Genomic DNA, 21,666 nt, shown 5'->3' on the forward strand with positions numbered 1-21,666 from the left:
TTATGTTTTTGTTTTGTTTTGTTTTGTTGTTGTTGTTGTTGTTGTTTTAAGACACATTTATTCAGCATCATGATCAGACTATTACATTTAGCAATCAACAGCATGGGTGCAAAAAAAAAAAAAATCTACATTAAAACCCTTTGTTGGAATGCTTTACACTTTCCACAGAACAGAAACTAAAATAGCCTGCTATACAATTAGTCACAAATACAGTCCTCGAGTTTTTTGCCCATACACATGAGTATTGTCTCAAATATGTCTTCTTTGTAGCAGCTAGGCCCTGCCACCACTGTGCTTGGCTGAGTTCACAAATCTGTTGTAACCTGTAGCTTCCCTATCACTTCTCTGGCTCTCCTCTCCTGCTAACCTTTGCTTCCTGGCCGTAATTAAAACCTTCTGCAACTGCGGTAGCTACTGCTGCTGCTGGAACCACCATAGCCACCTTGGTTTCGTGGTTTGGTGACGTATTGGCCTCCACCACCATAAGGTCCAAAGCGTCTGCCTCCAAAATTGCCTCCTTTCATGGGTCCAAAATTTGAGGATTGATTGTTGTAATTGCCAAAATCATTATAGCTTCCGCCACCTCCAAAGTTGCTTCCACTACCACCACCATAGCTGCCTCCTCTTCCTCTGTTGTTATAGCTGTCATAGCTGCCACTCCTGTCACAGCCACTGCCCTGGTTTCCATAACCCTGTCCACCACTTCCATAGCCTCTGCTTCCTCCAGAGTAACCAGAGCTGCCTCCTCCATAACTACCATCATTACCAAATCCATTATAGCCATCCCCACTGCCACCATATCCACCACCACCTTGACTGCCACCAAAGCCACCTCAACCACTGAAGTTTCCTCCATGACCAAAGTTGTCATTCCCACCAAAACCATCTCCACGACCACCACCAAAGTTTCCAGAACCACTTCGACCTCTTTGGCTGGATGAAGCACTAGCCATCTCTTGCTTATAGAGCACTTTCCATACTTCACAGTTGTGGCCATTCACAGTGTGGTATTTTTGAATAACAATCTTGTCTACAGAATCATGGTCATCAAATGTTATAAAAGCAAAACCCCTCTTTTTGCCACTGCCTCATTCAGTCAGTCATGATCTCAATCACTTCGATGTTCCCACATTGTTCAAAATCATCTCTTAGAGGATGTTCTTCAGGGTCTTCTTTAATATCACCGACAAAAATCTTTTTCACAGTTAAGTGGGCACCGAGTCTTGACCTGAGACAAAATCAAGAGTCGGACACCTAATCAACAGGGCCACCCAAGGACCTCTTGATTCATTTTTATTTAAATGTCATTGTTCAGTATAAGCCCAAAGTCTTGAAGTCATGGGATATCCAGGGTGTTGACACAAGATAACAATCTCAGTATCTCCATTCTGGATTTATTAAAATATTTTATTCACTTTGCTATACTTCTTTGAGTGTGGGCTTGGATTTCCATAGGCTGCAATTCAATTGCAAATTTCTAAGCATGATATTTGAGACCTGTGCGCCCACCTACTTCTTACCCACACTTCATGTTTACACTGTGAGAATTTTCAGTAGACCTATCTGCAAAACAAGTAATAAGTAAATAAAATTAAGAATTGTTCCAACTTGATCAGGAATGGAAACAACTTACAGAAATTTGTCATGACACCATTTCCCTAGAAGAGGAAGAGCGCCATCCTTGGTGATGAGAAACAGCCTTTGTGAATGGTGTAATTCACAGAATCTTCTGTCTAGGGAGAAATTAGTATTCCTGACAAATGCTAAGTGATTTTTCTTTTGAACTTTAACAGGATTAAGTCTTATTCTGGGAACTTTACCCATCTAGTTGACTGTCAGCTAATTCTCAGTCAAGAATTCAATGACCTTTAAGGAGATTCTCTTTTCTTTCTGTATCTAATACGATTATCTGTATCTAATAGATAATCCTATAGATAATACCTAGTTTTTCTCTTGTGCTGTAAGATACCTACTGAGAATAAATCTATTAATTGGCCCATTAGGGCTCTGAAACATATATGTATATAACATATATATAACATATATGTTTCAGAGCCCTAATGGGTATATATATATATATATATATATATACACACACACATATACATATGCACATATACATATATATATATATATATATATATCATGCAAAAAATTATAATGAGACTTTGACCTATGCTTATAACATACTATCTAGAAAGTTCTCTTTAATACAAACAGTAGAATATTTTGGTTTCCTCAAAGCAACCAAATACAATTCTGGAGCTCAGATAGTACCAGGCAACCAGAATTACATGAAATGGAAACAAACCCATAAAACAAAATATATGTATAAAGGAAGATAATACTTGTGGTTTGGATAAAAAGTACTAGAATTTCCTGTTGGCAGTATTTAATAGATTTGTACTATCTGACCAGGTAGGTACTGGATGCAGTTACTGAGCATTTGAAATGTTACTTGTCCAAGTTGAGATGTGCTATAAGTATAAAATACAAATTGATTTTGAAGACTTTATTAAAAGATAGAATGCAGATTATCTTAAAATGTTTATAATGATTATATGTTGAAATAACATTTTTAATATATCAGATTAAGTTAAATGTATTAATAAAATTGAAGTTATTTCCTTCTCTTAATTTTTTAATGTAATGTCCAGAAAGATTAACATTCCACATGTAGCTTGTATTTGTGGTACCCATTATATTTATATTGGAGAGTGCTATCAGAGACAACGGGAGATTTTTTTTTAATTAGGGGTTTTATTTTGTGTATTTTGTTCACTTGTTTTTATCTTATCATCTCTAAGTGAGCTCGCCATAAAAATTATGGAAAGTGTTTTTAACTCAACATTGTATGGGGTAGTAGTAAATGAAGACTTCCATCTGATGGATGACTAATAAAATAAATAGTTCCTGGATTAAAGTATAGCAATAATTTTGTGGTTCCATTGGCTTAACACATATTTACTAAATGTGATTAGTATTACTAAACTTCTAACACATATTGAGCATAGTACTATTTCCTGGGGATTCAGTGATGAACGATGCAGGTGTTTTTCTCCCCTGTGTGGAAAGTAAGTAGGTAGCAGGTATCACACTTATAACTATAAGCATGGGGGAGGATAGCACATGGGATTTTAAGCTTTACGTGGTGATAGTGGTAAATAAACAATAACCACTGATAAATAACCAGAGGGTATAACCTAATCTGGAGAGTTTTGAAATGGGCTTTCTGCTTTAGTGGTTTTTAACCTGATACCTGAAAGATCAGTTTATATTAGCTAAGCGAGAAGGATACTAGAATAGAATCCTCTTCAGTTCAAAGCCATTCCCAGAGAGAGATTCTTCTGAGAGCCATCAGGTTCTGAGTGTCTTGGTCCTGAAGGAGACATCTGGGCAGTGCAACACAACATCCACTACAGAAATTGTTAAGCTTGGAGGTGCTCTCAGATACCCAATCGTGGCTGCTTATTGTGTCCAGAGGTAGATTAATTGTTGAATTAAGGAATCTCAAGCTTCAGGATCTTTCCCTGGCATGGCTCTTAGAAGGATACCAGTAATGAGTTCATAGGGTCTTATATTTTTGTAAATTTGCAAAAGTGAGATATTCAAACTACTATTTCTTGTCCTCTAACTGTCCTCGTGTTGGATTGTACCTGTGTATTACAGGTATTTTGGAATGGGACAGCGGGGAAGATAAAGTAAGAATTCATTCTATTTGATCTTAGGAGATTATATCTATTAAATTCAGAGTCATTTACTACGTTAGTTATTGTTAGTTACCCAATATAGGAAGGTCTTTCAAGAATAAGTCTGGTGGGCATTATGACTCACAAGTAAAGCACCAGGGGTCTCACAGTGACATAAACATGCACCAGATGCATGTGGATAGTGGGAGAGAAATAATGTCTAAAATGTGAGAAGCCAGAATCTAATCTATAGAAAATTATTTGAATCATTGGATATACTACTTGTAAACAGAACAATCAGTTATCATCAGCACCTACTCAAAACAGAAGATCTGCGCTATCACGGACGTGCTTGAGTTAAAAATTATCTCAAAGAGAGGAATGTTCTCAGGAACATCATTGGTATTTTCTATGTCCATTAATGATTTCAAACAAGGAAATTGATAGTTACGATGAAAACTCCCAGAGAGTGTGACACAGGTTTTCTGGAGTTAGCTGAACATAGGTTTCCCTCTGGTTCAGGCTAAGAAAAGTCTAAATGTTGGGACGCCTGGGTGGCTCAGTTGGTTAAGCAGCTGCCTTCGGCTCAGGTCATGATCCCAGAGTCCTGGGATCGAGTCCCGCATCGGGCTCCTTGCTCAGCAGAGAGCCTGCTTCTTCCTCTGCCTTTGCCTGCCTCTCTGTCTGCCTGTACTCGCTCTCTCCCCTCTGTCTCTGACAAATAAATAAATAAAATCTTTAAAAAAAAAAAAAAAAGTCTAAATGTGAGAGGAAGCTTAGGAGCTGTCCCTTTCTGCCATCAGAGTAAAAAAGAAAACTGCAATCAAGATATGCTTCCTTCATGTGCTGTTGGAATAAAGAGCTCATTAGAAAAGAAGTATTGCCAAGATCTAGGAAACTGCACTTGAGGTCCCAGGCGGAGGTTCTCTGAGAGCCCACAGAAGTACTCGATAAGCAAAGGAGCCATCAAAAGAACATTTGATGCCTTAAGGGCAGTGATGCTAGTGGACACTCCTGCCAGTCATTTATTGCAAATTACCTCTCCCTCTGAAATGATCAGGAACAGCAGCTGAATGGGATGAGGTGGGACAGAAAGAGAGGAGAAGCCAATTTTGACCCACTGCCAGCTAAAACATCCAAGGCTGAATCGGATCCAATATTTTCAACTGGCTAAGATTTCTGAATGTTTATCATTACATTAGCTTAAACCAGAGTTATTTGATTATTAAACCAGACTGGATTTTGAATGCCAAAAATGGCGGAAAGATAGGATATCATCTAAGAGCATTTAGCAAAGCTGTGGCATCTTCCTAAACTTTTGAACAGAAATCGAGAAAGCGTTGTCCCAGAGAGGGGGTGAAGGAATTGTGGAAGAAAGAATAAAGCTAGTTTTTTGTGTGCCTTTGCAAGCCCAGCTTAGACAATGAACCGGTTTCACATGTTTGATCAAACATATGCTTCTCATGTATGGACTTATTCAGATCTTAATTTTTCATCTTTGTGTACTGAAAAAAAAAATAGGACACAACCTAGTCACACAATATATTTATAATAGATGAATAAATGTTTCGTGTGTGTGTGTGTGTGTGTGTGTGTCTAACATAGTGTTTGGGAGAGGGAGTTGCCCTCTTTGGGTCTGGAATAGGTTAAATACACGAACACACCAGTGGGGAAGCTGGAAAGGCAATCCCTCCTAGTTTCTCAGGGCCGATGACACGCAAACTCCGTGCAGAGGACAAAGGTCCAAGAGGGTGAAGTTTCCTACACTTTGTCAACACTCGTAAGTGGATATTTAACAACCAAGCTAATCACAAAGGGTTTACATCATCAGAACTAATGAGGAATTAAAACACTTGAGTGAGTCAAGGGGAATTTTTCAAAGTTGTCTGTCATAGGCTATTGATCCCTCCGCAGCTCATTAAACACCTGTGCGTCCGGGCGGCAGTGGAGGCGCTGGAGATTTACAGCTGGAGAGACGACCTCATTCATCACGCATCCGCCAGTTTCTCCTTGCCCACCCCCACTCTCACCCCAGACCTCCCATCCCACTCTTCCGGTGTTTGTTTCTCAGTTCCTTCTAACTTTTCAGAAGGTCCCCCGTGATTAATGAAATCGGTTAAATAGTTCGTTCAATACAGAGGTTTAGAAATCCTGTAACTTGATGGCCCCTTTTCCTAAAGCTGTATTGAATCAGTGACCAAACCGTGATTTCCATAAACTAGATATGGATTCCTTTTCTAGTTTGCCTACCTGCAGCCCACACTCCCCCATCTTTGAAATTTCAGAGTAAATCATGGCTCACATGGAAAATCAGTCACAGGCACCCTGCTCAGAGCCATATAACTGCTGTTGCTAATCGCACAATACAGGAGCTTCTTTGAAATATCCAGAAATATAAAAGAAAGGGCAAAGTGGTACTTAAGGAAGAGTACAAGTTGAGTGTCATCTTGAAAGTTGGTGGGGAAAAAAAAAAAAAAAACAAAAAACGATTTTCCAGGTTTAGAACAGCAGATAGACATCAGATATCCTAATTAAATAATGGTGGTTAAGTAGTACATGGAAGATAGATAATATTTTTATATTTAAATTAACTTATTTCTCCCGAATTACTCACCAGTTTAAAATATATTTATTTCCCACCTACACTGTCAGGAAGCGTGTTTCATAATTGAAGAGAGAAGACAGGAGGGCCAGGCCAGGATTTGAGAGATCACGGTCTTTAGATGACAAGTGAACATAGAATCACATCACAGATGAGCGGAGCTCTGCCGCAGACACATATGGCTTGCCGGGAATCATAGCAGAACGGACCTTACTGGGATTGGTATGTGTTATGGGCTGAACTGTTCCCCCTCCAAATCCAGTTGTTGAAATCCTCACGCCCTGCCTGTACTTCAGAATGTGACTCTATTTGAGGCTGGGCTGTTTAAAGAGGAAATATAAGTTAAGATGAGGTCATTAGGGTGGAGCCCTCATCCAATGTGACGGGTGTCCCTATAGAAGAGGGTGTTTAAACACAGACACACACAAAGAAAAGACGGTGTGAAGGCAGAGAATGGGCCATCTACAAGCCAAGGAGAGAGTCTTCAGATGAGGCCAGCTCCGCTAGCCCCTTGGTTTTGGGCTTCAAGCCTCCAGGATGATGAGACAATAAATTCTATTATTTGAGCTGCTCAGTCCATGGTACTTTGTTAGAGCAGTCCTGGTAAACCAACACAGAGAGAAAGTGTCTGTGAAGTGTTCCCTAACAATATGAGATTATCGAGGCAGGCACAGTAGCAGGGCAAAGTGTTCTTAGTAGAGAGAATAATACACGTAAAATTTGGCATAAGAGATAGGGCATGGGACTTTCAAAAATCTCTCTGTGTCTGACTGGGGGACAGAATGGGAGCAGGAGCGTCGGGTGAATCTGGACCTCTAAGCAAGAGTCAGGTATGAAAGGGTAACAAGGGACTGGTTAAGAGGAACCGCTGACTTTCTAGCAAGAGAAGAAAGTGCCCTACACTGTTGAAAGTGACACACTGGCAAAGCTGAATTTCATCATTCTCCGCTTTGTGACTCATTACTATCCTCATCTGTAAGGAGGGAAGTCACATGGCAGAACCCAGGAATAAAGCCACCTTTACAAAAGGACATTAATTTATTGGCAGAGCTTCTGGGGGTGCTAGAATGGATCACAGCAGATGGAGACAAGTACCTTCAGGAAGTGAACAGCTGCATTGGCCTATGTTTCTTTCCCATGATTTCAAATTTGTAACAAAGTTAATATAACTTATCACCAACAATAGATGGCATTTCAAAAGCAATCTTCAACCAGGTGGGTGAAACATTTTACTATATAAACTGTATATACATGGTAGCTATCTATCTATCATCTATCTTTATATATATATATATATATATATTCAAGAAATATATATATTCAAGATTAAACAGCTAATCTATAGTGGAGGTAGGATTTGAACCAAGGAATTATGGCTTTGTAACCCATGCACTTAATCACTAGTTAGTGCTTCTTTTTTCAATGTGATATGACTTAAATTCTTTCTTGATATGATCAAATCTTGCTTTATAAAATATGATAGCCATATATATATATTATTTATATATATAGGAACTATCTAGATAGATAGGCAGATAAAATCTATAGTAAATATATAATAATATAATATAGGGACACCTGGGTGGCTCAGAGGGTTAAAGCCTCTGCCTTTGGCTCAGGTCATGATCTCAGGGTTCTGGGATCGAGCCCCGCATCGGGCTTTCTGCTCAGCAGGGAGGCTGCTTCCCTTCCTCTTTCTCTGCCTGACACTCTGCCTACTTGTGATCTCTGTCTGTCAAATAAATAAATAAAATCTTTAAAAATACATAATATAATATAATTAATATAATATGGTATAATATAATTGGTATACATACTATACTATATATTGCATATATCCTATATATATTTATATAGACATATACAATATATAGAAACATAGTCATTAGTTAAAACAAGAAATGTTTTCAAAACTATGGCATGGACGACTGAATAAAAATAGAACTCAGCCATTGACTAATATTATTTGATAGCACAAATGAGGCTGTTATATTTTGTAAAGCAAGATTTTATCATATCAAAAAAGAAGATAAGTCATATCACATTGCAAAAAGAAGCACTAACTAGTGATTAAGTGCTTGGGTTACAAAGCCATAATTCCTTGGTTCAAATCCTACCTCCTATTGATTAGCTGTTTAATCTTGAAAAAGTCACACAAGCACTCTGTGCCTCAGTTTTCTTATGTTAATACCATTCTGAGAATAATGATAGCCAGCATTAGAGGATGTTCCAGTGACTACAATAAGTGCCTTACCTATATTAACTTATGAAATCCTCAGAACAATTATGTAAATCCCCTCATTAACCCCATTTTACAGATCAAGAATCTGAAAAAGTGGAAGGTAACCAGCATAAGATTACAGTACTAGTTTAAATTCCCATGCTAGCCACACACTATATACTCCCCTGACCTATTTGACACCCAGGTCTTTTTTTGCACATGTTTGATCTCACCCTCTCCTGAGCCTTGAGCAGTCTGCTTCTTGCACTAGACCTTTGTTCTTACCTTCCTATCCAGCATCTTTCTCTGTTGGTGTCTCAGGTCTCACCCCCCACCAGAATTGGCTTCGAATGGATTCTCACTTGTACCTGGAATTTGGTGCCTGATCAGTGTTTCTTCTGTTCGATACTTTGGTTCTGCTTCAGGGACATCTGTGACCTAGACCACCTGCTTCCTTTAAAGACCTTTCACATGGGACACAGCCCACCCTCAAGTTTGCACCTGCTTCTTGCCTAGCTGACCCCTCCAATTACAATGTCTTTCTTCTCCTTCTCCCTTGGTGTAAAACTTCTTGCTTTCAGACATGGTAAGGGAAACCAGAATTTACAAATGAAGGTGAAGTGCAGTGGTAGAGTCCTGGGTTTTGGAGAGGGAGGCCTGCAGTTTGAAGCTTAACCCTACCACTTATTAGCTATGCAGGCTCAGAGGAGGTCCTCAACTTCTCTGGGATATAGGTAACTCCTCCATATTATGTGGATGACACTAGGCTCTCCCTTGTTGTCTTGCTTTAGCAAGTAAGAGAGAGTGCATGGAAAGTCCAGGGCACAGTACTTAGTAAGTACTTAGTAAAATATTATTTATCTTTATTTTAATTTTAAGTTTGCTTAAGGTATTAAAATTTATATTGTCATAAATATTGTAGACAAAAACAACAAATGGGGAAGTGTGTACTATCAAGAATTTTTCCTGCTTACAACCTACAAGAGTTCTAATTACCTCTTCAATGTGTGTAATAAGTTGACATCTCCTCACCTCTATACTTCATAACCATCCACTTCCCCCTCATGCTTTATTCTCCAACAAAAAATAATCAGTGCTTCCTCAAAGACACCATATGTTTTGCCTTTATATAGTGTGTTTCTTAATCCTAGAATCTCTAGCTCATTTCATTCTCTCACCTGGAAAGGACCTAAATCTTGTAAACCCAACTGAGATGAAGATTTCCCTTCCAGGCTTCCTTTCCGCATAGTCTCTAATCAAACAGAATGAATGTTTTCCTGTGTGTAACCAATTTGTCATGGAAGTGTATCTATTGGCTTACCTGTCCTGGTAAATTCATAAATGTAATGTATTTTCATGGTGCTAAGGCTAAACTGATTCTGAGCCCTTTAGCCCATTCCCTGGTGGACCCAGTATAGACTGCCGATACTTAATCAGGAGATCAAGGTTGTGATATATAAGTGGACACATGAAAACTTAAAAAAAAAAAAATATATATATATATATATATATATATATAATTGCCCCAGTTTTGAGATGTAATTTACATAGAACAATTATGAGATTTATATATAAATCTAAGGTATACTTCATAATGATTTGGCTTACATATATTGTGAAATGGTTATCACAGTAAGTTTAGTGACAACTTTGATGAATAATGCTAAATAAGAACTTTGCTTAAGGCATTGTCTGCTAAGATCTGGTAGTTGCAACGAGGGATCACAGATGGTCTGGCTTTCTATATTTCCATGTATTCAGTATAAAGTTGCTGTGTTATATAGTTTGTAAGTTGAATGTTACATGTTAAGCACATGTGTGATCTTCATATAACTGGCTTCAAGTTCCCTTCTATAAAACAACTGGTGGACTAGTACCCTGTAATTCCTCTCCTAACAGTCTATAGACATGTGAAGGCAACACTGTCAGGTGGAAGGAAAATGTGCTGCAGCTCTGCAGGGCCTACCAGCTGGATGAACTCAAGTGCCTTATTTTCTCTGAGGCAGTTTTTCTTTTTTTTTTTTTTTAAAGAAGGTTAATAATCACAACTTGCAAAGCTTTGTTTAAAATTATAATATTATACATTAATATGTAGGATAAAATTAGAATTAAATAAATAGAAAATGTTACTCCCATTAAGGCACTTATTGATGTGTATATATATATATATATATATATATATATATATAATGCCTATAGTTGTCACCAAGACAAAGATTAAAAGGGCACCTGGGGGGTTCAGTTTTTAGGCGTCTACCTTTGGCTCAGGTCATGATCCCAGGGTCCTGCTTCTCCCTCACCTGCTTCTCTGCTGAGCAGCAAGCCCAATGTAGGGCTCAATCCCAGGACCCCAGGATCATGACCCAATCCCGGAACCCAGGGAACATGACCTAAACCAAAGGCAGATGCTTAACTGACTGAGCTACCCAGGCACTGCCCCCCGCCCCCTTCTCATAGTCTTGAGAAGGAGCTATCTCAAACATTCCTCCTTGTTCCTCCATGCTGTAACAGTTACAGGGTCTGCTTCCATGTAGAGTGATCTGTGGTTGAGTCAGTAAATGCAACTACTTCAGAGTCTAGCCTTAATAAATCCAGTTGTCCACAGCTGCAAACCTTGTCCCCAACCTATTTTTTATTATTAAAAAAGAGAATATGTTGGCTCTTATTTGTTTTCATTTCTCAGTTAGTCCATGACCCAGGTCATAGCAAAGAGGAATCTTGTTTATTTATCTCTTTTCAAGTTAAGTCTGATATGTGAGCTATGGACCTTAAGAAATGTGCAAGGTGTAAAATTTTTTAGAACAAATTATGTGTGGAATGATTTGGGCTTTTGACATGACTTGAACAGATGGCTATAGGCTTTGGTGTGAATTCCTAAGCATAGACCCTACTGACTTTCTTCTTCTTCTCCTCCTCCTCCTCCACCTCCTCCTCCTCCTCCTTCTTCTTCATTTTTTTTTTTTTTAAATCTTAGTGATTTGTAACCTGCCTTGCACAACACATGATTTTTCAGTTGTAGAGCTGGTTTTATGAATGTGTGGCTTGGACCAGGGACTTTGAGCCTTTGAACATTTGCAGTATTTTGGCCTTAGTAGGTTACTACAACCTATGGCAGCAGTGATTAGAGTTCTGTGACAGTTTTTCCAAAAGGATGACCCAAAAAAATGTTCAGGGATCTTCCAAAACCCCCACAAATTTGCATATTGTCTCAGGATACAAGTTCCAGCACTTTATCTTCCCTGCATTTAGTTTGTGTGTGAAGAGCGGGATCCATGGCGAATAGGGGCTTCCCTCAGAAGATATGGTAAAAAAAAATTAAAAAGAAAAAAGGAGAGCTGAGCCAAGAACTTGGTTGGAAACAACAGTTTGTCACTACAGAACTTTTAGGCATCAGTGGCTGAAGGTTGTATGTTGTGATTGATCTGAAGGGGAGTGAATTTTGAATACATTAGAGAGCACAAGGGAAGTTCTTGCTTTTAATTATTGCACCAGCCCTAGGTAGGAAGCTAGATTGGTTGCCCCCAACTTCAATGAGAATTCACCACCAAGGAGAGGAATGATAGGGCTAGAGCCAGCACTGGCTTATCCATGATGTCAAGCATGAAGACACCTCTCTAGTTATTAACACTATCTGGTGTCAAGCTGGTTCTGTACTGCTTAATTACCTAAAAGAGAGGAGAACTCTGCAAAAAGTAAAATTCTCTAGGTCTTAACAATTCCAGAGATAAATGGAGAAAGACCCTTAGTATTGCAGTGCTAAAAACACTTCCAGGGAGGGTGTGGTGGATTCCACATTACTTTGCAGAGCCCACATTCAATTAAGCACTCTTGCCTGAATCATGAGGCTCAAGGCAAACATAAGAAAGCAAGGGGAATACCATTCTGAATTTCCAGGTAGTATCCACAAGTAGATTTTATTGATACAGTAAATAGCACCAAAATTAACCTCTTGCTGAGTGCTTCCCAGCTGATCTTAAATTCCAAGGCTTAGCTGTCAGAAGAACTGGCATAAACTGCCTGGTCTCCCAGCAAGGCACCCACCAAAATAGCCATTTTCCTGCATTGTAGTAATAAGTCTCTGCCATGGTCTTTGGCAACACAAAGGACTACCTTGGAAATAATTTTGTCTGGGATAAGTCTTTCAGGAGCAGGAATTGTTTTGTTTTTTCAGTTCTGGGGAGATGATGCCAGCGCTGTGATAAAACTCATTTTTCATAATAACTCTTGGGAATCTTTAAAATAGTGAGAAACATCAGAGACTCATTGTTGAATAAATACAATTCCGAGGTCACAGAGGAGGAAATACATACCTTCCAATGAGAAAAGACCCAACCTCCAAATGCTGAAAGAGCACTGTCTCTACCAACATGTTAAGAATCCTGCCCATTGAGATAGAATGGATAAAAAACAAAATTGGGGAGTGCTTTTTAAGCTTTGTAAGTTTTGTAACTCACAAGCATAAGGAAAATTGATTTGGGACCTTAATTCTGTGGAAATTTGATATATTTTGACTTTAACTTGTAAAATAATTTAACCTCCCTATTTTAATATTTCCTCAGTAATGTTATAGTAGCAGTGTGTTTATATTCAAATTTGGGCCATCTCTTTATTGACATTTTATTATTGGATTATAATTATGTTTTAATCAAGCTCAAAGCACATTACATAACAGGCTCTGTTGGGCAATGTTGTTGGGAAAAAATATGGAATGGGCAATCAACCAAGGATTGTATTTTTAGTCTTGGAGCTGATTTAACCAATGTGATCTTCTGACCCATGTTAGGTTCTTTGAGGGTTGGGATGATGGGTAAATCAGTGCTGTTCACAGATACTCCTGAAGGGTACTTCAATAGGCCTTCTCAGTATGAAGGAGAGGAGAACTGGTTGGTTAAAGTTATGCTCCCCTCCCCACAGGGCAGGAAAAATACAAAGCTAAGAGGAAAAAGGATGGAGGAAGGTGGGAAAGTAATACTTTCCTGTTCTCATGAGTCCTTCCTTGTGGAGTGAGATCCATTAGTGAAATGCTCCTAGCTTCTCTCTGTTCCATTACCCACACTACATCATGGGGAGGTTCGTGATTAATCTTAGAGTAATTCAGGATATAATGAATTCTACATACTTGGTATGACTCCCGTCCCCCCGCTTTTGGAAGAGTCCAAATTCTTTTCTGTTCCTTTGTGTCATGCCTTGTAAAGTTCTCTTTCCCAGGAGCAGGGTATATAAGGGTCTAGTGATACCAGTAGACGGAAATAAGATAGAAAAAGGAGCCAATGCCAGGCAGTTTACTGCCCAGACACAGGAAATATAGTTTCCAAACTATGATTTGTCATTAGTAAAGGTGGTATTTTGTTCCCATCTAAATAGTAACTAATTTATTTTTGAGCATTATTTCTTCTGCACCAGGGTTTGGGGAATTTAAGGATCTGGAAGGGAAGGGAAAGGGCCTAAAATGAGTGGAGTCTGGTTATCTGGAATGGGCACACCCTTCTGAATGGGCAGTAGGGAAAGAGACTAGGATGGCATAAGGCTGGAACTGTGTGGCATGTGATAATGCAGAAAGCTCTTTCCATCTGGAAAAAACTCTGAGTCAGCATCAGTTGTTTCTCTGTGTCAGGCTCAATTAAAACAATTTTGGGAATGGGACTGAATTGATCTAATTTCTATGTGTGACATCACCTCAAGCTGCCTTTTAGTGAGTCCTTGTCATTGTCATTCCCTATCCCTGTGTACATTTTACCGTAGATCAAGTTCTGGAGGAGGTAAAACCAGCTCCAGTGAGACAGTTCATGGAAAGACATCTTCATGTCTGATCAATCTCATACACCATGCTTAGTAAAAAACCACGGGAATACCGGAGCCATCCTCATCAATCAATGCCTTTCTGCCCAAGTTCAAACTCACGTGGAGGAACGGAGCAAACTATTTCTACTTTTGAAAACATTAACTGCAGCCCCTGCCTGGTGTATTTTGAAAGCAAGCCAAACAAAATAGACACAGTCTGCTGGTCTGACCAATACAAGAAAATTGGAGTTGTCTTCTCTTGCAGTGTAAACGTATTTCCTTTAATTCAGCCAAGTGGATCCTCCAAGCCTTTTTGTGCATCCCAAAACTGATGCAACCTTTATGTGTAGCAGAAGGAGCATTGAATCAGCCATCTTCTGGACTATGATGTAGGCTTTGATACACATTATTTCCACTGAGTCTCCTAATGTTTTTAAGCCATTTTTTTCATATATATGAGGAATGACTTTAGCCTCATATTTATAATTGCAAAAAGTGAGACTATAGATTTTAAAGCCAGGCCATCTGGGCTCAAATCTTGGCTCTGACCTTGACTCTGATTCCTTAGACAATTTAAGAAATTACACTGTGCCTCAGTTTCCTCATCAGTAAAATGGATATAATAAATGTATCCTCACCTAATAAATGTAAAGTTCTTAAAATAGTGCTTAGCTTGTGATTATTATAAAACAAGTTATTACCAGTGGGGGTGCCTGGGTGGCTCAGTTGTTAAGCGTCTACCTTCAGCTCAGGTCATGATCCCAGGATCCTGGGACTGAGCCCCACGTTGGAAGGAAGCCTCCTTCTCCTTCTCTGACTCCCCTTGCTTGTGTTCCCTCTCTTGCTGTGTGTCTCTCTGTCACACAAATAATAAAATCTTTAAAAAATATATTATTAGTAGTAATGGCAAGATCAAGCCCAAATTCCTTTGTCATTGAAGACTCTTCACAATAATTAATGTCTCCCTCTCAATGTCTATGACATATGTACCCCAGGGGACACTATCTTCTCTGAACATTATGAGAGCAGAACAATGTATAATCCTTTTCCAGTATCTAATCATGGAATCTATATGAATGTATATAAATATACACAGAGTTAGCAAATTAGTATACCACACCCCAATCCACCTTGTTCACAATCCTTGTCAGAGACATCAGGATTCTATGTATTACACTTATCAATAACACTCTCTGCTTGGTCCTCTCCATTCTTTTCCAACATAAAATTGACATGTGCTTCAAGGTCTAGTTTAAAGGTCATCTGTTTAATGAAACTGATAAGGTAACAAGATGCTTTAGTTGGAAAAGGCATCATTGTTCTGGAATAAGAAAGAAATGAGGATCAGAAATGTAGCAACTCTTTCCAGAAATTTTGTTGGAATGAATCCCAGAAATTTGGAACAGTAACTATAGGGGTATACAGGGTTCATCATGGTCCTAAGTAAGGTTTAGGGGCTTTAACCGTGACCCTCAAATCTCCGTTAGCCCATCCAGAAAATTCCCCTAGTGTATTTATGTGTTGATGGGAGGAAAAAAAATGTATTAATTATGAGCAGAGCTCACAAAGAAATGATTAAAATACTTTGCTATTTGTTTTATGTGTAAGTCATGCTCTAAGTTATAACAATGTGCTTGATATGTAAATAGAGCTTCAAGACAAGTCCCCTAAATCTTGATCCAATGATATTCCTCATCTCTGCTCCTCCTATAAAGAAATTTTGGAACCACCATTGCTTGAGCATGAAAAACAAACAAATGAGGTGCCTGGCACTGTGTTTATATACATATTAAAACAGAAGAAACTGTATGTTGTTATTACATTATTCATTATTCCTTTGACTTACATTGGGAAAGTATTAAACCCTTATTTGTATGAATGAGAAAGGGAGGCATAGGGGCTTTACAAAAGGAAAAATAAAATATAACAAGTTGTATGCAGGGCAAAATTTGGGACTTTTTCTCATTATTATAAACTTGGTCTTTTATTCATGGTATCTTAATGTTAATGGAAAGTAATTGGTATATTTTAATTTTATGGCCAAGGTAATTTAGATGAACATGTTGCAAGTGCTTATTATTAATAACCCACTATGAATAGTATGAAAAGGATCAGTTTTTTGGCCTGTAGTTATAGCTATGTTTCTATATCCAAGTTGGCCTTTAATTTCTTAAACCTTTTTTTTTTTGGCTGTGAAGAAAAAAATCAGAAAAAAAAATCAGAAAAAAATACTGCTTAGGAAAAATGTTTAATAATTAAGCTCTTTACACATAAGAAAGCTTTGTGTGATTAATCTGAAATTGGGCCTTTTGTCCACATATCCACAATAAAAACACTTTTATATACAGATGAAAAGTACAAGGAGCTGATGTCTGGAAAAGTCAGTTGTTCCTAAGGATTCTCCAGAGGAGAGAGGAGCCACTCCCACAGCTGAGAACTGTTAGATGAGTCTGAAATGGGAAGCTTTTCTCACTATTAAAGCTCTAGGTAGTATCAGTGTTATAACTTCCCCTCAATATAAATTTTTTAAAAAGATTCATTTATTTATTTCAGAGAGAGAGAGCATGAGCAAGCTAGGGGAGGGACAGAAAGAGAGGGAGAGAGATGCTTTCCAGCAGACTCCCTGCTGTGCATGAAACCTAACATGGGGCTTGATCCCACAACTGTGAGATCATGATCTGAGCCAAAACCATGGTTGGACATTCAACTGACTAAGCGACCCTGGTATCCCAATATGTCCCTTTAGAATTCATTTATAAGCTGAATATTATTTGTCAGCTACTATTTTAAATACATTGTATAAATCCCCCAACAGCCATCTTTTCTATATATTCCAAGCCCCCCGGCTATACTTGTTGGCACAGGAGTGGATTTTTGATCATCTGACCCAATCTCTAAGGAATTTTGAAAGTGGAACCAAGGACAGAGAGACAAGCCCCTTTCAGTAACGATAGCTCCAACATATATTTTGGGCATTAAGAACCGTCATACATTTTAACATGTCTGGAAGAAGTGAGCATGAAGCAGACTGGAAAAGTTACCAAGGACAAGAGATACATAGATCTTTGAAGTTATGGGATTCCTTGGATCTTTTGAATATGATTTCCTGTTTTTATTTTTATTTTTTTTAAGATTATTTATTTTGAAAGAGAGAGAGTACAAGAGTGTGCATGAGCAGGGAGAGGAGCAGAAGGAGGAGAGACAGAATCTCTAGCAGGCTCCCCAGATGTGGGGCTTGATCTTATAACCCTGAGATCATGATCTGAACAGAAACCAAGAGTTGGATGTTCAACTGACTGAGCCACCCAGACACCCTGATTTCCTTTTTTATTAAAATACTTCAAGTTTGATTTCTGCATTTTCAATAAAAATGTCATTTATGCAAAAATCTAGTAGGGTCAGGGAAGAAAATGTACAATATGGTGTGGTAAGTGTAATATAGAGAGAATCCTAGGGTGTTGTGGGAGATTTAAAGAGAATCTCCTTTTCCAGAACTGAGGGAAACAAAACCAGAGAATTCCCTATTTATTGATTTGGGGAAACAATGTAACCACAGAAATGTGGTAATTATTATATTTTGCTTCCTTTAGTTTTTATTTGTTTTAACATTTTTTTGTGGTGGGAGTTTGGAAATGTGGGTGAAGAAGGTTGCCGGATAGATATACTAGAGTTTTAGGAAGAAGAGGAAGTTAAAGACAAGCAAAGATGAAAAAGTATGACCCAAAAGGAAGTTGGAAATAATTTGAAAAGTTTAAATCAGAGATTCATGTGAATGAATGGGAGATGTCTTTAAGACACTGTATTAGATTTCTTTCTTTCTTTTTTTTTTTTTTTTAATGAAGTTGACTTTTTATTTTATTTTATTTTATTTATTAAATTTATTTATTTATTTTCAGAAAAACAGTATTCATTATTTTTTCACCACACCCAGTGCTCCATGCAATCCACGCCCTCTATAATACCCACCACCTGGTACCCCAACCTCCCACCCCACCGCCACTTCAAATGCCTCAGATTGTTTTTCAGAGTCCATAGTCTCTCATGATTCACCTCCCCTTCCAATTTACCCCAACTCCCTTCTCCTCTCTAAATCCCCTTGTCCTCCATGCTATTTGTTATGCTCCACAAATGAGTGAAACCATATGATAATTGATTCTCTCTGCTTGACTTATTTCACTCAGCATAATCTCTTCCAGTCTCGTCCATGTTGCTACAAAAGTTGGGTATTCATCCTTTCTGATGGAGGCATAATACTCCATAGTGTATATGAACCACATCTTCCTTATCCATTCGTCCTTTGAAGGGCATCTTGGTTCTTTCCACAGTTTGGCGACCGTGGTCATTGCTGCTATAAACATTGGGGTACAGATGGCCCTTCTTTTCACTACATCTGTATCTTTGGGGTAAATACCCAGGAATGCAATTGCAGGGTCATAGGGAAGTTCTATTTAATTTCTTGAGGAATCTCCACACTGTTTTCCAAAGTGGCTGCACCAACTTGCATTCCCACCAACAGTGTAAGAGGGTTCCCCTTTCTCCACATCTTCTCCAACACATGTTGTTTCCTGTTTTGTTAATTTTGGCCATTCTAACTGGTGTAAGGTGATATCTCAATGTGGTTTTAATTTGAATCTCCCTGATGGCTAGTGATAATGAACAATTTTTCATGTGTCTGATAGCCATTTGTATGTCTTGATTGGAGAAGTGTCTGTTCATATCTTCTGCCCATTTTTTGCTATGTTTGCCTGTTTCGTGTGTGTTGAGTTTGAGGAGTTCATTATAGATCCTGGATATCAACCTTTGGGCCCTCAACTCTATGGTCAATTAATCTTCGACAAAACAGGAAAAAATATACCGTGGAAAAAAGACAGTCTCTTCGATAAATGGTGCTGGGAAAACTGGACAGCTATATGTAGAAGAATGAAACTCGACCATTCTCTAACACCGTACACAAAGATAAACTCAAAATGGATAAAAGACCTCAATGTCAGACAGGAATCCATCATACTCCTAGAGGAGAACATAGGCAGTAATCTCTTCGATATCAGCCACAGCAACTCCTTTCAAGATATGTCTCCAAAGGCAAAGGAAACAAAAGCGAAAATAAACTTTTGGGGCTTCATCAAGATCAAAAGCTTCTGCACAGCAAAGGAAACAGTCAAAAAAACAAAGAGGCAACCCACGGAATGGGAGAAGATATTTGCAAATGACTGTATTGGATTTCTTATCTGTAAGCAACGTAAATTGACTTATATTGGACTACGCAAAATGGCTGACTTACTTGAAGTATCTGGGAATAAATCTATGTTAAACTGTTAATTATTGCTTTTTCTGGCTTCATACTAGTTTCCTACCTAACCCCTACAACCCTGTACAGGTAGACACTGATAGTTTCAGAGTGGATGGATTCTGGTCTAGACTATCATAAAACATTGTCCACACTGCCCAAGAAATTGTTTGATGGGCTCTCACATGTCCCAATTCAGGTCAATTCAAGTCTTCCCTGGGACTGTTTTAACAGTTCCAAAAGCTTCTAATGTTGGATATCAGGAAGATGTGAAGCTGGGCAGAATTCTTCCTCCTTCTTTATCATGTGGAGAGTATTAAGCTGCAACTGGTGAGCAAGAGCTCAGCATGGAGAAAAGGGTAGAACTATGAGGAAACAGAAAGAAAACACAACAGCCCTTAGAATCTATGCACCCACCTATGCCTGAGGTGAGGTCTTCCACATCCTCCTCAGTGATGCAAGCTAATAAAACTCCATTCTTGTATCAATCCAGATGAATCGAATTTTTGTCACTGTCTACTGAATGGATATCAATTGCACACTGGTTACTGAAGAGTGCATTTATATGCCTTCACTTTGCAAATCGTATTATAAAATCCATTTGAAAACTAGGTGACAAACTAGATATCGTGTGTGCCAGCTGACATTGTTTTACAGGTAAGAAAATCGAGGAGTAAAGAGGCATATTGTTTGCCCCAAATCAAAAGTTGAGTTGCTGGAAGAACAATCACTTGATTAACAATTGGGAGGCTATTATATTTCACAAGTTTATTCTTATTGTCATTAAGCGTGATAATGAAATACACACACATCAAATTAAATATAATTATATTTTTATTATTATTTTATAATATAAAAATAATATATAATTATAATATTATTGATGACAGTTCCACTTCGCTTTGGAGTTGTTGCACTGAATAGTGAGAACAGCATATATGAAGACTTTGGCCTGACTTCAGACAAGGGGCAGAGAGGGCCTTAGTTTAGGAATGGAACACTCAAAAAGATGCCTCTTCTAGTTTTATCTACTGCTTTTTTTAAAATTATTTAAGGTTTCTTATTTTTTTCTATTTGTTTTTTTCTTTAAGATAGTTCATCAGGGGTGCCTGGGTGGCTCAGTGGGTTAAAGCCTCTGCCTTCTGCTCGGGTCATGGTCTCAGGGTCCCGGGATTGAGCCCCATGTTGGGCTTTCCACTCAGCAGGGAGCCTGCTACCCTTCCTCTCTCTCTGCCTGCTTCTCTGCCTACTTGTATCTCTGTAAAATAAATAAAAATCTTTAAAAAAAAAAAAAAAAGATAGCTCCTCAAAGTCCCAGTGATTATTTACACTTGTTATCTAGGACATCACATCACTGCTGGGCAGACTATTTCTTGGAGAAGTGTCATTACCATGTTCTCTTTTAAATAGCACAATTGGTTCAGATTTGGGAACACTGGGGTTTCCATCCCCCCTCATTTAAGCTGCTTATGATTAGGCAAGCTGACAAGAATTTAACATTAATAAGCCTCTGGCAGTAAGGACAGAACTTCCTAATGCTCAGCAGTTAATACCAAAAACATCAGAATTTAACAATGGGATCAAACTTTCCTTTGACACTAGGAGGTTATGATGACAACCTAATTGTTCTTTCTCCCCTGAAGATTTAAGGGGCTACTGTTCTGGCCCAGCTGCATGAAGAGGACACAAAGAACTTCAAAATCTTATTATGTTCCATGCTTTTATTAAGAAATTTTTTTAAAAGAAGATCAAATATATATATATATATATATATTTTTTTTTTAATTTCAAAATCAAATTTAAAGAACTTAGAAAAGTTGAATTTTCTAAATGTAATAGGGATTTTGCCACAGTGGAAAGAGCAGTAAATTTAATAGGAGATAGTCCTAGAGCTACACTAAACTAAACTATACTAAAATCTCAACTTTACTACATTTTTTTTCCTAATTTCTGAACTGTGCATTGTTCTCATTTATCTTTGATTGGAATACTCTGAAATCAAAATTTGAGGCAAAAGCTTATACTAGTTAGTTCACTGAGGCATGCAGTATCAGGGACATACATGTGAAGTAAAGAAAGAGTGAAC

General features: G+C 38.2%; 1 pseudogene; it reads right to left on the reverse strand.

Annotated features, from left to right (window-relative positions):
• Positions 1–386: 386 nt before the first annotated feature.
• The window catches only part of LOC122890228, a 74,911-nt pseudogene continuing 53,631 nt past the window's right edge, over positions 387–21,666 (reverse strand).

The sequence above is a fragment of the Neovison vison genome, chromosome 11, assembly GCF_020171115.1.
Source record: "Neovison vison isolate M4711 chromosome 11, ASM_NN_V1, whole genome shotgun sequence".
Classification (NCBI taxonomy): Eukaryota; Metazoa; Chordata; class Mammalia; order Carnivora; family Mustelidae; genus Neogale; species Neogale vison.